At 45.3% G+C, this 19,439-nt stretch overlaps 1 protein-coding gene and 1 long non-coding RNA gene across 3 annotated transcripts in view; one reads left to right on the top strand and one right to left on the bottom strand.

Annotated features, from left to right (window-relative positions):
• NTN1 (netrin 1) overlaps positions 1 to 19,439 on the top strand; it is a 171,479-nt gene that overhangs the window by 40,154 nt on the left and 111,886 nt on the right. The gene's annotated exons all lie outside the window — the stretch shown is intronic.
• On the bottom strand, positions 6,452 to 17,745 carry LOC124246279 (uncharacterized). Of its 2 annotated transcripts, none has more exons than XR_006890456.1 (4): positions 17,610 to 17,745; positions 15,548 to 15,876; positions 14,168 to 14,318; positions 6,452 to 6,607 (listed from the first exon to the last, which is right to left on the bottom strand). It is a non-coding gene; the product is annotated as an uncharacterized LOC124246279 (long non-coding RNA). The 2 variants fall into 2 exon arrangements; XR_006890457.1 differs by lacking the exon at positions 6,452 to 6,607 and adding an exon at positions 12,967 to 13,889.

The following is a 19,439-nucleotide window of genomic DNA, read 5'->3' as shown; positions in this document are numbered from 1 at the left end:
GTTGTCGGGCCTAGTTGGTTTGTGTACCAGGTCTCTTTGAGAGGCACTGTAACACAGTGAGTAACTAAGGGCGTGGCTTCTGGAGCTGGACTACCCGAGTTCAAATCCCAGCCCCACCACTTAACGGTGGTATGACCTTGTGCAAGCTACCATCTCTCTCTGTGCCTTAGTTTTTCCATCTGTAAGACGGGGCTCTCTGAGAGTCCTGTCTGGTTGGTGTTAGGATGAGTTGCCCTTGGTAGGTGACAGGAATGAAAGGGGAGGGCCTTTCGTTGTCTAGGCCTTGGGAACCTCAGGGACTTCAGCCCTGTGGCTTTAGGCTAGGGCTGTGTGTGGTCCTGCTTCGGCCTGCAGCCACCTGGAGGTGTGGCCCTGAGCCCTGCAGGAAGCAGGGAGAACAGAAGTCAGGGGGAACATCCTTCCCTAGGTGGGGAACTTAGAATTGGTCAGTGGTTGGCACATCCTCTTTTAGTTGACCAAGTCTTACATGGAACCTGTGTAGATGGAGCAGAAGAAAGCCGAGTTGCTTGGGTGGAAGTTAGGGAGGCGCCATGGGCCTGGCCACCCCTCCACGCCAGTGGAGCATTTGAGGTGATGCCACCAAATCCAGGGGCCCCTTGAGGTATTTTAGAAACTGCTGGTCAAAGAGACAAAGCGATCTCCCAGGGTCACTCAGCTGGCCTTGCTCGTGGAAGCTGATTGGAGAGCCTGACCCCCTGGAAGACACACGACCCCAGTGTGTCCTTTAATCCTCACGACAACCACCACTTCCACTAACGAAAGGGGCCCCATATCAAGGTGGAGTGGAATCCACGCTGGGTGAGTGGCCTGCAGAGTCCACTGTCCACCCACCCCACATGCGCACTGGCCGCCACTGGGAGTTACTTCCAGGCATAGTGGTGGGAGTACTCGGACACGTCCCCTTTCCTACTTTAGCCCAGTTCATAGTTCTCCCCTTCAGCATGTCTAACAAATAGAGTCCAAAGTGAATACACAGAGCCGTGCATTTGGTGCTATTTTTGGTGATTTAAATGATTTTCTAGGGTATTTTGACAATCAGTGATTTCCACCTGCTATATGACTTCATTGACCACCTGTCACCATCCAGGGTGAGGTGTCCCTAGGCTAGGACATGGGTGTCCCGGTTTCACACTGTCAGGAGTGCTTTCTTGCTAGGAGGGCTCCCCTGCACTTGTTCTAGGAAAATCCAGTGTAGACCCTTCATCATCTTCCTAAACGATGGGGATCTCGAGTACCTTGACTCCGACTTTTATGTCATGAGTGTGAGTCTGAGCATTTTGTTCACACTGCCTAGAAGTCAGAGGGGAGGGAAGGCATTTTTGAATCTGAAACCCTGGTCCTACTGCTGCTTTTCCCTCTTTCCTGGAAATGTGCCCTGTCCTGTTCTCCAGCAGGTAGCGGTCAGACAGTTGGGTGAAGTAGGATTGGCTGCGTTATCATTTCTCTTTCTTGTTTTGGGCTTCTTGGAATTGACAAAAGAAAAGACAGAGGAAAGAACTGATAACAGCTGGAGATAAAATGTCTCCAAAATGTGGGCAACCAGCCCCGACTCTCCAGTGGAAATGGAAAGATTAAAAAGAAAAAGAGAGGTAAGAAAAGAAATGGAAGAAATGATGTAGATTTTGGCCAGGAAGAGGGACAAGGTTTGGGGCTACATGTTGTTTGAGGAGCAGGCCCAGGAGAACATAAGTTCAGATGTATTAGAGGTGAGAGGGAGGGCGTCCAGAGGCAACAGGATATTGGAGGTGGAGCACTGGGCTGGGAGTCAAAAGACTCGGCTTCCGATTCACGCCATACCGTGAGCTCATTTTAGCTCTTTGAGCAAGTCACTTCACCTTTCGAGCCTCAGTGTCCTCACCTGTAAGATGGAGATCATAAGCCCCAGCTTCCTCACAAGGTAGTTGTCAAGACCAAATGAGCTAAGACAAAGGGGACATACTTTATTTTAAGGTGCTATATGAATAATAATAATAATAATAATAATGATAATACAGTCATGTGCCACATAATGATGTTTTGGTCATTGACAGACCACATATGTGACAGTGGTCCCATAAGATCACTCCCATATAGCCTAGGTGTGTAGCAGGCTGTACCATCTAGGTTTGTGTAAGTACACTCTATGATGTTTGCACAATGATGAAATCGCCTTACAATGTATTTCTCAGAACACATCCCCTACGCATGACTGTAAATATGACGTATCTGGTGAGTAAGGCAAGGTTGGGAAGATGAACTTTAACTGCTAGCAAAATATCCAGGAAGATTGGAAAGATGGAGGAGAAGTCACTGGTGGAAATTTAAGGCAGAAGAAATGTATAAACCACCCCTTTCTCTAATTTTAGACAAGGCATCCCAGACCTCAGCCACGAGGGAGAGCTAAGAACCCTCAGAGCGGGTGTGGCAGGGCCGAAGCTCCAGCATCTTCTGTTGGTCGTCAGTCCTTGTGCAGGCTTACGGGGCACTGGGCTTCATGTTGGGAGTGTGAAGGTCACCCCAAGGAAAGTATTTTCCACAAGATGTTTTATTATCATTCGTCTGTTCTTGTGTTCCCATTCCCAGGTGGTGGGTAAGCTCTCCTTGTCAACACACAGCGTTCTGTTTGTTCTTTGGCCCTTTGGCCCTTCCATTGCTCCCTCCCTCCTTCTGTTTTACTTTGAACCTTTTCTTTGAGGTATGTAGAAACTGACGTAGGAGGTCTGGGGTACTTCTGGCTGGAAAGAATTGCATATCTAGCGATGCTCTTGGTGGCCTCTGTGGTCCTAATGGCTCCACAACTTCTCCCTCACACACACCAGCCTCGGTCCCTGGGAGAGAAGACCCGCTGCAGAAAGCAGGGCCTGAAATGGCAAAGCAGCAGAAGCGCGACGGTACACAGCTTCTGGAATCTTCTGTGCAGCCCGGAACTGAGGTGCTGATGGAGGGGCCTCCTCTGCAGATCCCCATCACCATGCTGTAGGAGCGGAACCACGCTCGAGGATGGTGGGGTCGTCAGTCTTGGGGGCAGCAGGTACCCAGGGAGTGAGCCATGGTGGCTTGTGCTCCGTCTCCTCATCCACCTTTAGTGTCTGAAATACTTCCTCCTGAGCTTGGGGCTTGTTCATAGTCCTCATGAGAAAGGGTCTTGTGTGATGAGGTAGGCTGGGGAGCTTATCATCTGCTCCCTGCTGTATTGATGGCTTCAGGGGTAAGTAGTGTTTCTTTTTTCATGAACACCACCTGCGACCCCTAACACTCCTTCCAGCTGCTTCTGGGCAGTGAAGGAGTGGTCCCCCAGACAGCCAAGATTCTTGGATCCCTCTGAGCTCCCACAGTTATCTTTAGCACACCATTGAAGCTTTTTAACTGAGATAGCCAATGACCTTGATAGCTAAATCCAGGTGGCCCTGCTTGACCTCTCTGAAGCATTTGGCCTCATGGACCTCTCCTTCCCTTTGAAACCCCCTTCACCCTTGGCTTCACGATCATGGTCTCTCCCCGCACCCCTGCTCACGCCTTGTTTCTCTCCCTCCTTGGCTTTCCGTCCTTCTCCAGCCCCTAAAATGTGGGTGCACTCTGAGGTGAGCCCTGCCTCCCTCTTAGCCCTCTATACTTCTTATCTCAAAGACTCCCTTTATCCTCAGAGTTGAGATGCGAATAGTTCCAGATCATCCATCTATGTTCAGGTCTTTCTTGAAACATCAAATATTGTTATCTCAAACTTAGAACATTTGAAACCTCATTCATAAACCAAAACGTACTTCCTCTGTGGTCTTCTCTCTTTAGGCCGAGAGCCCCATCTTGGTCTGTGACTTCTCAGGCAATCACTTGATCTTGTTGATTATCCATTTGTAATGTCCTATTTGCACCTGTTCCCTTCCCCTCACGTTGCCAACATCCAACCTCTGTTCACCTGGAGACTTGACTCGTCTCCTTACCTGCCCTCCTCCCCACCAAGCCCACCTGCCCCACAGATCCATACTCTGTTATAAAGTACCTCTTTCCATCATGACACATCAACAAGGAAGGAGACCTGCTGGCGCAGAGGGCGTTCTAGGCTCAGGCCTGCCTTTCTCAAAGTTTTTACTCCTTTAGGAGAAGATTGATGACAGGCCGGTCAAGTTATGAATGGCAGGAAGCTGGGGTGTGTCAGGTGGGATAGCCATAGGGGAAGTCCTTTAATGTCCCACAGTTGAAGGCAATAGTTGGCTGGATAATCAAATAAGTCAGATAAACATTGAAATATTTGATTTGAACTTAAGACCTGTAAATGTACATCCATTTGCTGAGCTTTTGATGCTGGGCCAAGATGCTTATTTGAGTTTGACTCTGCTGGTTGGGTTCTGTGCTCTTTCTTGCATGAACCTTGCCCGCAATATATCATCTCCAGTCTCCAGTTCCATTAAAATGAAATGATTCCTCAGAGGAGCTTGTGAAGTTATCTGTTTTCAGAATCTTTTATTTTTTATAACGCCTCCCCCAGTCTTTTCCAGATATCTCCTCCACATCTCAGTTGACAGCAGTTCTTTTGTAAATTTAGCAACTTACTTTTGTTGAGTCTTTCAAGTTTAGTTTTCATAGAAACAACAATGCTTTTCATGCTGTTTTAAATGGGTGAGGAACCTCCACATGCCCAGTGAGAGCAGCAGCCCTCGGGCCCACTGCAGAGAGCCTGGCTGCCCTGGGCAGCACTTACCTCCTATGGACTCTGATCCTGGGCTTTCACAGAGAGAATGGAAAGTGTCACTTATGGTGGCGAGTGCACTGAGTAGAGATTGGTCATGAGAGGTTCTGTTTTTTAAGCTTGAATGACAGAATCAACTAAGACAGCCTAATCAGATGAAAAATTTGAGGGGATAAATCTAAAGTTTTTGCCATAGGTCCAAAAAATGAATGGTGCCATTACACTGTGATGGATACTTATATTATCAGAGAGACTTAGGATTTTAGTTGAAGGGAAGACTTATGTGAGTCCTCCATGGGATGTGGCTGCCAAAGGAAGCTAATGAGATCTTCCATGACTGATCATCTCGCCAATACCTGTTCCATCCCTCCTCCTCTGTGGCCCTTGGGAGATGGCCCATGATTTGTCTAACCCATTCAGGATGACTCCATCCTCCTTGCCACATGACTGATCAACACACAGCGTTTCCCTGCCTACAGGGAGTGGTTCAGGAATGGACGTGTGACCCAATTTGGTCTAATGATGTGTGAGAGGATATTGATTTGAGGCTTCTGTAAAATAAGGTACCTGACTCTTCTGGAGGAGATTCTGGAAGCCAGCCTCTCTTACCCTGCATGGTGTAGTGTGTGGATATGAAGCCTAGAACTGCTGCATCCTTTTTGCCACTATGAGGGACACCCACCCTAGGATGATACTGGTACCACAAAGGCCAAGAGGACAGATAGGAGAAACCAAGTCCTCGATGACGTCCCTGAATGAAACCAGCTCTGCCTCCCCGCCTTTCAGTTACCCAAACCCATAACATTCCCTTAAGCCACCTCGAATTGAGTTTTCCGTTATTTGGCACATAGAGAGTCTCAGTTGCCACAGAGATGAGAGCTCTTGCTTCCTCCAGGAGAGACATGTATCTTGGAACATTGCGTTTGCTTCCGGGCCCTGGTCTTTAGAGGCACACTGAAGAAGTGCAGAGTGGCTGATAAAGAGCTGCTAGGCTGGGGGAGGGATATGGAATCCAGGTTTAAAAAGCATATCCGATGGGGGTGATGTTCCACGTGTTTGCGTAGAGTCATAATAGCTCTCCTTTAAACGGAAAGCTCACCATGTACATTTTTAAAAGGATAAGGTTTTGTAGAAATGCAGAATTGCTAACTTTTCAGGAGCTCATTGCATGAGATAAGATGCAGCCTCCACGAACATACTGAGAATAGCAAGAGAAAATTTTCACAAAGGCACAGGATGATTTGAATAAAAAGAAGCTATTTTGTGTAGTCATTTTGTGGTAGGGAAACCCAAACCCCAAACTGTCATCATTTCAGTGTAGAAACAGCCACCAGAGTGTTGTTTTCACAAGATGCTGTCACAGGGTGGCCCTTGAGGGAGTGTGGAATGACTTGGTCAGGAGATTTCCATCTGGGGAGCAATATCCCTTGAATGCTGGCTCCCCTTTCCTGCCACACTACAGAGCGTTGGTGGACGGAGACCCCGGGACATCTTACATCCCACAGCCTTCCTCGGGGCTTCTTTAGCTCTGGTCTTGTTCTTTGCAGCTCTTCACACTGTCTTCTCATACTTAGAGCAACAGGAGTGAAACCAGCAGCTTCACTCTCTTGTCAGGATGCTACAGAAACAAATAAAAGAAATGAGCTATGTCACTTGGGCAGGGACCTCCTGGTTAGCTGTAGGCTTAGTTTGTGTAACACAGAGACCTCAAAACACACTGGCTCAAGCAAAGTGGATGTTTATTTCTCTTTCACTTAATAGCTTGGAGGTAGGGGGTGAGCTGGGGTGAGTAGGCATCTCTGCTTCATGATGTCATCCGGGGCAGGACCCAGCCTTCTGTGTGGTTGCTCTGCCACCGTCTGGAGTGTCGTCCTCATCTTCACGGTGGAAGCAGATCCCCGAGCACCCTGTCTCCATCCCAGTCTGCCAAAAGAGTGGAGAGAGAGCAATTTCCTTTAAGGAAGTGATGTGGAAGTTGCATGTATCCTTTCCACTCATCTTCCGTTGCCTCAAACTTTGTCAAATGGCCACACCTAGTTGCAGGTTATCCTAGAAGTGTGGTCTCTAGCTGGGTGGCCATGTGCCCCTACAACTAAAAGGAAGAGACTGAATAGATACTGGGGATAGTCAGCTTCTCTGCTACAGAGCGTCAGTTCCTGCATCTGCAGAACATGGTCCACAGGACCACTCATGGTGTCTCCAGCCCTTGCCTCAACCCCTCTAAGCCTTGGTACTTGCAGCTGTGAAATGGAAGTAACTAAAGTGCTGACCTCAGTGACATACAGGAAGGGACTTTGCACAGTACCCACACATGGTTGGATACTCGAATCAGAGCTGCCATGATGGCTGTTTTCATTCAGCCAGTCAACAAATAGGTTTTGAGTACCTACTATGTGTTCAAGGTGCTGGAGACTCAGCAGTGAACAAACCAGACAAAACCCCTGTCCTGGGGGAGCTCACATCTAGTGGAGGGACAGCGGTGCACGCTCAGGGAGAATTGTCAGCTCTTCTGACTGCTTTCCTCCCTGGCTCTCACTATGACCAAACATGGGATTTCCCAGTCGGGGCTCTTTGCAAGGGCCCTCCAGGTGGTTTCTTGCTGTTAGCGACAGAGCCTAGGTGAGATGCATTTCTGTTGATAGATAGCACCCTATATGTACTCATTAAAAAAATCACTATTTTCTCCCTTTTTTTTTTGTGAGGGCAATTTTTTTTTACTGGTAGCAAGTGGAAGCAGGTGTAGGGAGATAAGTTGTCATGGTATCTTCATAAATAAAAACAAGCTAACAACAGACATTAAAGTCATTTGGTTAGTATTTCTTAAGCCTCTGTCTCATGCTAGTCTCTGTGTTGAGTGATGGAAATACAGTGAGGACCACCACATGGGGCCTGCCCTCAAGGGACTCATACTCTAGAGGGGCATGCACACCAGCAATTACTGTATAGCGTGAGAAGTGCCACAGGAGGGGTGAGATCAGGCTCCGCGAAAGTCGGAAGAGGAGGTGCCTGGGCCAGGCATGGGGCAGAATCAGGAAAGGCTTCCTAGGGGAAGTGAAAGCATCATCAAATAAATCATCACACCCACCACCTTCGTTATCACCGTGATTGTTAACCTTTGTCATCACCATCACACTCCTGTCAGAGGTGAGGAGAATGAGGCTCATAAAGGCTAAGCAGCTTAACCAAGGTCGCACAGTGAGTTTGTCAGTGTTGGACTCAGGATTCAAGCCCCGCTGTCTGCTCCAGAGCCTTGTTTTACCCACTGCCCTAGAAGGATGAGTGGGAGTCGGCCAGGTGGGGTGGGGTCAGGAGCATCCCATGAGAGGGAGTCACAGGCACGGGGCCCAGAGATGACAGAGAGCTGGGGGCAGTTGAGGATCCAGAGAGGCTCTGTGTGGCCGGGGTGCTACATGTGAGAGGAGAGAGGTGAGGCCGCACGGTGGAGCGGGGTCCAATTCACAAGCCGTCGTTGGCCACGTCTAGCATTTGGACTTTGTCTGATGACAACAGGAGGAAGAGACTGAAGAGTTTTAAGCGAGAGGAAGGGCATGACTGGATTTGTGCTGGAGAAGGATCATCCTGGCTGCAAAGTGGACAGTGGAGCTGAGGAAGGGGAAACTGAAGCAGGGAGCCAGCAGTTGAGGGGTGGTCTGAAGTCAGCTCCCTCCCACGTATGAGAGTCTGGGCAGATAGAGGAAGGATGCACCTCTGCATATGCAGTCACCTTAGGGTTCCCTCGAGGTATTCTTCTCCACAAACGCCTAGAGAGTCGTCAAGCTGGGGAGGCAGGGCTCACAGCTCTGCCTTCTCGGACAGCTGCCCCTCCCTTTGCTTGGGGCTCTGGCCTGTGCCGATTTGCCCCATAGCTTTCCGATGAACTCAGGATCTGATGAAGAAGGCGATAGCTCTGCCTTTTCCATGTTTCCTTTTTGAAGGCTGAAGGAAAGGTCCACATTAAGCCAGACTTGTGCTTCCTAAAGAGTTGACCCTTTTGAGGGCTGTGGCCTTGCAGACCACAGGATAGGAGGGTGTAGATCCGGGTGCTCCTGAGTAGTGGCCACTTGACCCTTGAACCTGGTCCTGGAGTCCAGGGAGAGGGCAGCACATCTGAGCTGCTCCTTTCAAGGCTAAGGGTCTGGCCTGGGAGGTCCAGGTTTAGGAGTCCCTGAGGTCCCAGGGTACTAAAGACGGCTCCTTGGGCATCCTGTCCCTGGGGAGCTTATAGTCTACTCAGGAGCAGATGTAGACAAAACAACTCCACCAGGAGCTGAGTGAAGCCACTTTGTCCCATGCTCCCTGCTGCTGTCCCCTTCTTCCCTGAGCCTGCAGCATGGCTTTCAGTGACTTTCCTGGAGAATGGGGCTGCCGCATCCAGAGCTGAGGGCTGTACCGCCGGGCTGGTACCAGAGCGAGCCAGAACCCCAGCTCCACCAAGCTGGCGTTGGTGGCGAACAGCAGCCCCAGTGGGGACAGGCAGGAGGCAGGAGGAAAGGGGAACAGCTGAAGCCATCCAGAGGGACTCCTGTGGGTGCCCAGCTGGGTGTCCACCTGCAGGTCAGCCTCTAGGGTCTTTTGGCCACCTGTTCTATGACTTGAAATTTCCCATCACCCTGGACTTGAAGATCTGGAGGAATCCCTAGTGAGTTGGGGTCGGGAGTTCTGGGTCCTGGCCTGGCTTTATCACTGGCACACTGGGTAATTGGGCCAATCCTCTCCTCTCTGGGCCTCAGTCTTCTTCTTAAGAAACTAGGGCTTGGTCTTAGGAGTCCTCTGAGGTCCCTTCCAGTTGAGAGGCTATATGGTTCTCCGAAGCTCCTAGCACCCCAGCAACCAATGCTAAATAGGTGCCCCAGACAGATGGGTGGATGGGCTCCGAGTCAGACCTCAACACCACTCCCAGGTGGGTTGCACATTTGAGGACTGTCCTCAGGGCAGACCCGGAAGCCTGGAACAAGTTCAGATGTCACAGATGGAGGGTTTTTCTGCTTCACTTATCTTCTTTGCAGGTTTTGGGTTTTCAGACAGGGCTGGCAGCTTGGCTGAGCCCTGGTAACTATTTCCGAGCTGGCTGGAAGTGTAAGTGGAGGACCTCAGGGTTGAAAATCTGTTCTCCTTCCAGTATCAAGAGTTTGAACAATTTCAAATCCAGAGAAAACAACCTCTCTGAGGGTTCCTTGTGGCCAGCCATCATGAAACCCCCTCTCGTACCCGTTCACCCTGCAAAGCGTGATGTGTCTGAACTATTTAAGTGGTTGGGTCTACTCATTAATTTCTCTGCAGCCCCGTGCCTGGACCTTGGGTGGCCGCCATTGAACAGTAGTGATGGAGGTGGAGTTGGTACGGCCAGCCCAGGGGAGAGGCTCTCCTCCGTGGTGAGAACTGAGAAAACCAGGGACGAGGAGCCTGATTTGTGCTCTCACTCTTTATTATTAAGTTGGCATACATATTTCGGTTACTCTCCAAGTTTTACTTTTTATGCTTGATAAGCACATTGGAGTAGCGTTCTGGATGACGATAATTTCTTGTTGAGAACGCGCACTGTAATCAAAGTTGTGCCTAAGTCTTTCTCAGATGCTCCCTCTTCCAGGTCCCGGTGGGTTTCTCCGGGTCCCGGTGGGTTTCTCGCTGCTGGTGGAACCTAAGTGTTAATTGCCCCTTCTGAGAACCTCTGCTCTGCCCCCTCCCCGCCTGCACAGCCCCCTGAGCCTGGGCTCCCTCAGCCACTCTGGGACCCTCTCCCTCCGCTCACCCCAAACACCACAGCACTGGAGACGGGGCTTGTGTTCACAGCTGCAGCCGCTTGCGTGTGATCGTCTTTTTCCAGTCGGGGGTTTCATCTCCCTTTTATAACCTGGCTCCCGCCACCAGCCTCCTGCAGTTTCTGGCGAGCAGTTGTTAGAGTGGCCAAATAGATTTTTTTTTTCAACATTAACAAAGCTATCTGGACACAGCAGCATAGTTACTAAGCAAAATTAACACCGCTCCATTCTGTGTCGAGAAATCCCAAAGTCCACGTGTCTGCCTATCCTTTTGAGGCCCAGTGGGGAGATGGGCATTTGAGGATATGGGAGGACATGCCGAGGACGCTGGACAGGCCATGGGTTGTGAGCAGAGGATGGTGTTCATAGCTGCCTCCTCCCAGCTTCAGGGGTGGATTCCTCTTTTGGTGGGAACCAGGGGCTGGTGCCTAGGCTGTCGATTTCTCTCACTTTCCCACGCAGTTGAGGACTGTGACACTGAGTGAGAACGTCATTGAACGTCTCTGGCCATGAATTAGCAGAAAGATGGGTGTATCGAGGCTGGTTTATAAAGCCCGATGGTGTGGGAGGCAGCTGGTCTCGAGATCTTGCTGGGACTGGCTCCTTGCTGCCTGCCTTCTCCGGCCATCTCTGCTTGGGTACAGAAACCAGGCCAAGTGCCTGGGGAACATTTAGCTTTTTGTTGTGAGGAGGGGAGAATTAGAAAGTCAAATGCTCCTATGAACTGGGAGCCAAGAGAAGGGGGCAGGGAGGCTGGCGGGGCCTGGCGGAGGCTTGGCCACACTCGGGGTGCTTGCCCATCCTGAGGCTGCTGCAGGGAAGGGAGGAGGCGGCCAGGGGGCCCAGGGGCCCTGCTGCTCCCGCCATACTCTCCAATGGGACCCGCAGCCCTGAGCCCAGTGGGGCGGAGCTGACTGAAGGGGGATGGGTTGAAAAAGTGCCAGCTTGAGAAGGGCACTGGATGCCAGGCGAAGGAGTCAGCAGTGCCAAATTAAAGGTCTCTGGAGTGTTGGTTGTGTCTCACTTTCTATAATAACACCTCATTTATTTGGCATTATCAGAGAATGAGCTGTTTCTCCTAAGTGGCTTTTCTAAAGAACTGAAGCTCTTCCCCTAAACTTTAAAAATGGAACTATTCTGTGTATCAAACTTTAAAAAAAAAACTGTGGCAAAGTACACATAGCATAAAATTTACCATCTTAACCATTTTTAAGTGTACAGTTCATGTTAAGTACATTCGCATTGTTATGCAACCGTCACCACCATCATCTCCAGAGCTTTTTGCATCTTCCTAAACTGAAATTCTGTACCCATTAAATGTAAACTCCCCATTTCCTCTCCCTCCAGCCCCTGGCACCCACCCATTCTACTCTCTGTCTCTATGAATTTGACTGCTCCGGGTACCTCATATAATTGGAATCATATGGTATTTGTAATTTTGTGACTGGCTTGTTTCACTTAGTATAGTGTCTTCTGGGATCATCCATGTTGTAGCACGTGTCAGAATCTCCTTCCTTTTTAAGACTGGATAATATTCCATTGTGTGCAACACTACATTTTGTCTGTCCATCTATCCATTGATGGACTCTTGGGCTGCTTTCCCCTTTCTGGCTACTGTGAATACTGCTGCTATAAATATGGTGAGCTCAAGCTTTCTTTTACAAATAACTTTTAAAAAATGTTATTCTTATTTAGAAGTATATTCATTTAAACACATTTAGAAAATGCAGACAAATTAAAAGGAAAAAAGATCACCCATAATCCCATTATCCAGGGAAACTTCTGGTGTATGTACTGTTTACATTTTGATATATGCAGTTCTGTTTTACTTTTATATATATATAAATTTGGCTTCTAAAAATAAGATTTTATATTCAGACACATAGTATTTTGTAGCTGCTTTTTTAAACTTACTGATATAATTTTAATGATTGCGTAGCATTTTAGTACATGAATGTACCACAAGTCCTGACCAGTTTCCCACTATTTTCCTAGTTTTCCTCTATTACCAACAGCACATGGAGCACATCCTTGGAGGGAAACGTCTACACGTGTAGTTCTTTCTTTGGGATTGGTTCTTAGAACCACAGCTGGGGGGTGAGAGGGTATGTGGATTTTTTAATCTTTTGAGTCTTTTACGCATATTGGAAAATTGCCCATCAGATGAGGTTTACTTATTTACTTATTTGTATTTTTATCAGCAGCACTGAAGAGTAGTGGTTTCCCCACAAGCTCGCTGATACTGAGGATTGTCATTTTAAAAACTCTTTGCCAATTTGAATGGTAAGAAATAGCATGTTGGTTTAAAAAGTATGCATTTTTTTAAACATTTTTTTTATACGTCTGCTAGCCATTTGTGTTCCTTCTTTTGGGAATTGCTTATTCATGACTTTTGTGTATTTTTCCATGAGGGATTAATATTTTCTTATTAATTTGTAAGAAATCTTTGTATATTGAGGATGTAAATTGTTTATTATATCAATTGTAAACAATTTTATCCCAGTTTGCCCTTTGCTTCTCAGTTTTGCTTCTAGTGCTTGTTGATGTAAAAAATGCTTTTTATTTGCACGTAGAGACATTTCTAAGTGTTTTCTTAACTTCTGCCTTCGGTGTCGTTCTTAGCGACCCGTGCTTCTCTAAGTTGTTGCAGATCTTCATGTACATTTTAGTTTATTCTAGCACTTTCGGAGCTTAATTTTTCACACTTAAATGTTGAATCCATTCCTAGAATGACCTGATGTCTCATGTAAGGTACAGAATCCAACCTTACATTTTCCCAGCATCATCCATCCTTTTCCTACTGGTTCAAAGTGCTCCCTGTCGTGTTAATTCTCACATATTCTTGGTTCTGTTTCTGGAGTTCTTTCTGTCCAATGATATGAATCTATGTTCTTTTGCCAGTTCCACACTGTTTTAATATTTTAATTATTTTAGGGCATGTATCCCAAGATTACAAAATTTCTTGGCTGTTCTCTTGCATTTTGTTTCCAAATGAACTTTAGAATGATTTGGTCAGTTGGAAAAAAATATTTCTCTGTGATGCTGATTGAAATTGTGTTAAGTTTATAGATGAGCGTTGAGGGAATTAGAATCTTTGTCATCCTGGAGCTTCTCCTCTGGAACTTCAGTACGTCCATCACACGTTCACATGGTTTTCTCATGGAGGTCCCTGCACATTTCTTAAGTTTATACTTGGGAATTTTGAATTGTTTGCCAAGGTGTGTGGTATCATTTTCCAGTATATTTTCTAATTGTTTGCTGTTGGTTTATGTAAAAGAAATAGATTTTCATGTATTTATTTAGTAATTGGCTTGCTCGCCGAACAGAGGGGCTGTCTTCCTGGGTTTTATGGGTCGACTGTCATAATGTCTTCTGTCTCTTTCCAGCATTTCTGCTGTTCGTTCTCTTTTCTGGTCTTGTTGCATTATTTGCACCATCTGGAAGAACTTTAAATAGTAGGGAATGATAGCAGGCATCCTTGTCTTAATTCTGACTTAAGTGGGAATGTTTCTTGTGTTTCACATTTCTTTGCATAAGGAGTGTTAAATGCAACCTGATCTTACTTGATGTTTCAGAGGCATCGTCAGTACATAATTAAAAATCACTCTATAATTCAGTAATATCGCCAGGAATCAATGAGTCTTATATATCTATTTGACTTGTGGATCCCAAACTTCCATTTTTCTCTCACCCTCATTCTCTCTCTTTTGGATTATTTACTTACTGAGACTTTCCTTGTGTTTCTTCTCTTGTTCCCAAGCTGTCTGTTATCAATTATTTCTGCTGTCACTGGGTCTACTTCCAAAAGTTATCCGTCTCCCCTTCTTTTTTTTTAAAAAAACATTGTTTTACTGAAATCTGAAAGGATGAGTCACCTATTAGAAGAAATGAAGGGAGAAGTTCATTCCAGGCAGAAAGAACATCAAGGGGAGGGGTCCTGAACTAGGAAAAAGCTTAGTTCTTTCCAGGAATGGGAAGACAGTGTAGCAGAAGCCTAGTGAATGACAGGGACAGTAATACAGGATGAGAAGCAGATAGAGAACAGTTGAGTATAGAGGGATCCATAGATGTTGCTCCCAACTCTAGATCCAAAAAGATTGTTGGGTCAGAATTTTAAAGTAGCATGTTCTGATTTTGACTGTGTATCTCTTCACAGTCTTGGGGAGAACTCTCTCCTTCCATCCTCATTCTAACAGAGCACTCTGTTTATTCCCTTTGAATATCCTCTGTCTTCCCTACCAGATTTAGAGAAGGGACCAAAAAAAACAAAAAACAAAAAACAAAACAAAAAAACACACATTGTTTTAATTGAAGTCATAATCCATGAGCATGGAAAGCCTTTCAAGCACTACAGAAGTTAAAATTCAAAAGCAAAAAATTCAAGCAATACAATAAAAAGTGTCTTCCTCTGACACCAAATGCTCGTCACTCTGAAAAAGGCAACATATGTTGTATCCTTCGAGGTATGTTCAATGCACATACCAGAACATATATGAATATATATCTTCGTATTTGTTACACAAATAGAAGCACACTACTTAGACAATTAAGTGCTTTTTTCCACTTAATATATTGTGACAATCTTTCTAAATCAGTGTGTATGGATCCCTTCTTATGCTGTAGAATGCAGGTAACATAATTTATTTATACAATTCCTGATGTACATTAAGTTTTCCCAGTCTTTTGCTAAAACAAGAACAGCTACATTGAACATCTGTATAAATATAAGCCTTTGCTCTTTTTTTCTAATTTTCTATTCTTACTCTATGGACTCTGACTTCCTCAAGGAAAGGGAATAGATGGACTGTTCAACACTGAATGTAAACTGAGAGTAAAAAGGTTCTGAATGAGGGTCTGATGATTCTCTCGAGCAAAGTGAATGGATTTATATTTGTTTATTGCAACTATAAAGTGGGTGTGTTGCTCATTTTTTTAATCATTACTTGGCATTGTTCTGAGTTTGCCTGAAAAATGATCCCTCCCACCCCATCCCCACAGATGAGGTTGATGCCACCTGACCATGTGACCTGCATCCCCCACAGTTGTCACATATTTATTCTTGGTTAGTCTCATCAGCATCACGTGGAGGCAAGGTGAGCCTTACCTGGCCATGCAGCATCCCAAGCCATGCAGCTGGGTGCCCTGGGAGGCACCTGTGCAGTCTGGAGAGTTGCTAATCATAGTGAACTGAACTGAAAGCAACCGAGGATGAGGGGGAATGTGTGAAATAGGTCTTGAAGGAGGGATGGGAAGAGTCGTTGCAGAGAGTCCTGCCTGAGGCAGTAGGGAGAAAGACAGACTCAGGTGGTACCACGCTTTGGGCAGGAACCTTGTCTATGAGGATCACGTGGCTCCAGGTACAGCCAGAAGCTGTCTTCACAGGAAGTGGGCTGGACCAGGCCATGAGACGATGCTGGGCACTTCCAGTGACACCTGCACACAAAGAAAACAAGCTCCATTTATAAGTGTCCTGTGGACCAGAGAGGTTAGTGAGATGCTGCTGGGTATGTAGGTTGTGGGGGAGATTAGGGTTTTTAGATTGATGAACAATTTTTCTCTCACTTTCCCTCAGGCAGGACAGCTTTAGTTAACCACTAATATTCATTTTCTTTCTGATTCCAAAAGCAGCGTGTGTTAATTTGAGAAATTTAAAAAAATACAGAAAAATACAAAGAAAAAAATAATCTGAAATTCTACTATCTAGAGAAAACACTGATAACATTTTGGCATGCATTTTTTTTTTGCTATTTTTTCCTATTCCCTTAAGATGAATTTTTAAAAAAATTTTTTAATTGTGGTAACATTAGCTTTCAGATGTACTTCATAATGTATTTTGAATTCTGTGTAGATTACATCATGTTCACCACCCAAAAACTAATTATAGTCCGTCCCCTCACATGTGAGCCTAATCACCCCTTTTGCCCTCCCCCCTTCGCCTATGGTAACCACCAATCCAATCTGCATTGCTATGTGTTTGTTTGTCGTTGTTTTTATCTTCTACTATGAATAAGATCAAACAGTATTTGAATTTTTAAGCAGAATAGAATTATACATATTGTTTTCTAATCTAGACTTTTTATTTGCTACACTGGAAATTTTTTTCATGTTATTAAATATTCTATAACATTATTTCAATAGTATCATACAGTCTCACCCTGTGAGTACAGAATAACTTATTTAAAACCAAGTGCCTATTGTTGGAAACTTAGACTGTTTCCATTTCCTTCTCTCCTTTCCTTCCTTTCTTTCTTTTTTTTTGCTATTAAAAAAATCCTACAATGAACACCCTAGATGTGTCTTTATTTAAATTCATAATTTCTGTATAATAGATTCCTGCAGGTGAAATTTCTGGATCAAAGAATAAGCACATTTTAAATTTCAATTTGCTCTCCAAAAGAATGAAAGCAATCATGTTTCTACCAGAAATATATGAGAATGTTCTGAACTCTTGCCTACAATAGTTATTATTTAAAAAAATCTTTGCCTGTCTATTAGGCAAAATAATTATCACATATCATATTTTTAAAAGTTGAATTGCTTTTTTCTGAATTTAAAATAATCTATATTGCTTTAAACAAAAATGTAGAAAAAAATATAAAGAAGAAAAAGTTACCAAGTAATTCTTTTCCACCTACAAATAATCAACACTAACATTTTGGTGAAAGTCTTTCAAGACATCTTTCTATGTGAATTTTTCATACATTTTACTTTATGTCATTTAGTAACCTGCTTTTCCTGCTCAACAGTGTATCTATAAATGTCTGATAGGCAGTAGGCGGCTCGATATCATCATTTTGATAGCTCATTGTGTGGATTGCTAGAATTCATTAATTATGTTTGTGGGTTATTATTGTTTTTTTAACCCAGAGGTTAATTTTTATGTCACATCAGTTAGTATCTTTCTTTGTGAATTTTGCCTTTGTCATTCTACTGCCTGATTGGAACTTTCTCTCACCAGTCTCTACTTCCCCAACCTCTTTGTTTTAGTTGGTGCTGTTCCCCATCTGGAGGGCCTTCCCTACCCATTTCCAACTGTTTAGATTTCCCATCCATTGTTCAGAGTCTGTCTCAAACTCCCCTTCCTCCATGAAGCCTCCTTGATTCTCTATAACCAGGCATTTCCTCCCCATTAAATTCACAATGTCCTGCTTGTATTATGTTCTTACCTTACTTACGACACTTAGCACATTCTGCCTTGTGTTGTAGTTACGGTCTTGTAGACTGTCAGCTCTCTGAGGGCTAGGACCATCTTCCATGTCTGTGACCCATGCATCATCCAACTCCGTGCTTGGTGCATAGCAGGGCCTCAGTAAGTACTTGCTAACTTGAATCAGATTGAATCTGGGTGGACCAAGGATCAGGTCAAGCTCAGGGAGTGGGTTGCCATGACTCTTAAGCAAGACCAGACTGGGTTACTCTTAGTTCCTTTACTGATTGCGGAATTCTCCATATTTATGATGTGCGTTCCAAAGAGGACTTGCCGTTCCTAGGAATTGCACACTAGTATTGGTTGGCTTTTTGCGTCAGCCAGTGCCGATCCAGTGACATCTGGCACCCTTGGCAAAAGGCCTGGTCCTTGGGAGACTGTTATGAGCAAACATTGATGGAGGAGCATGCCAGCCATGTCTAATCCAGGCCAGGGCCCATGACAACAACCTGGCCAGATGCGTGGAGAATTTAGCCTTATCTTCTGTACCACAGTTCAAGCCTGGATTTCACCAGGAGCCCTGGCTGGACGGGAGGCTTGGGGCAACCAAGCCATGGAAGGCATTGAGATCCCTGCTGTGTATTCTTGTTGGGGGTTTCTGACCTGTCCCTAAAACATAAGAGGAAATAATGAATGTGACAAGGTGCTCAACTTCATTAGTCATCAGGGAAATGCAAATTAAAGCCACAAGGCACTACTACTACATAACCCCCAGAATGGCTGAAATGAGCACGAGAATATCAGCTATTGGTGAAATACTCTGCTGGCAGGAGTGGGAACTGGTACAACCATTTTGGAAAACCGTTTGGCACTATCTACTAAAGCTGCCATATGCACACCCTAGGAGCCAGCACTTCCACTGCTGCGTATGTACCCATCAGAAATGTATGTACATGCTTACCGAGAGACGTGTGTCAGAGGCGTCACAGCAACACTATCTGTAATAGCCCCAAACTGGACACTGGCCGTAAGAGCCAACCAACAGTAGAAAAGAAACGTGAATTGTGATATATCACACAGTGAGATGCCATACAGGAGTGAGTGTGAATAACCTGGAACTATGTGCAGCAGTTGACTGAACCTCAGAAACATAATGTTGAGTCAAAGAAGCCAGACACCTAGTGTATGATTCCATCTATGTAAATTATAAAAACAAGCAAAGTTAATTTATGCTATTAGAAGTCAGGATATTGGTTACCTTGGTTGGGTGGAGGGTAATGACTATAGGAGGGCAACATAAGGGGGCTCCTGGGGAGCAGGCTCATGTTCTGGTTCTTGATCTGGATGCCGATTACATGCATGTGTTTAGTTTGTGAAAATTCCACGAGCAGTACACTTATCTGAGCAATTTTCTGACAAATGTTGTGTCAAGAAAAAGTTAAAAATTGACGGGATATATACCCAAAAGAATTGAAAGCAGGGAGTTGAACAGACGTTTGTATACCCATGTTCGTAGCAGCGTTATTCAATAGCCAAAAGGTAGAGGCAACCCAAGTGTCCGTTGACGGGCGAATGGATTAACAAAATATCGTGCATACATACAATGGGATATTCAGCCTTAAAAAGGAAGGAAATTTTGACACGTGCTACAATGTAGAAAAACCTTGAAGACATTTTGCTAAATAAAGTAAGCCAGAGACAAGAGGACAAATACTGTATGATTCCACTTATATGAGGTCCCTGGAGTAGTCAAATTCATAGAGACAGAAAGTGGAAGAGTGGTTGCCAGGGGTTTAGGGGAGGAGGAGGAGAAGGGAGAGGGAGTGTGGGAAATTATTGTTTAATGGGT

The sequence above is a fragment of the Equus quagga genome, chromosome 11, assembly GCF_021613505.1.
Source record: "Equus quagga isolate Etosha38 chromosome 11, UCLA_HA_Equagga_1.0, whole genome shotgun sequence".
Classification (NCBI taxonomy): domain Eukaryota; kingdom Metazoa; phylum Chordata; class Mammalia; order Perissodactyla; family Equidae; genus Equus; species Equus quagga.
This window is presented reverse-complemented; position numbering and strand designations above follow the sequence as displayed.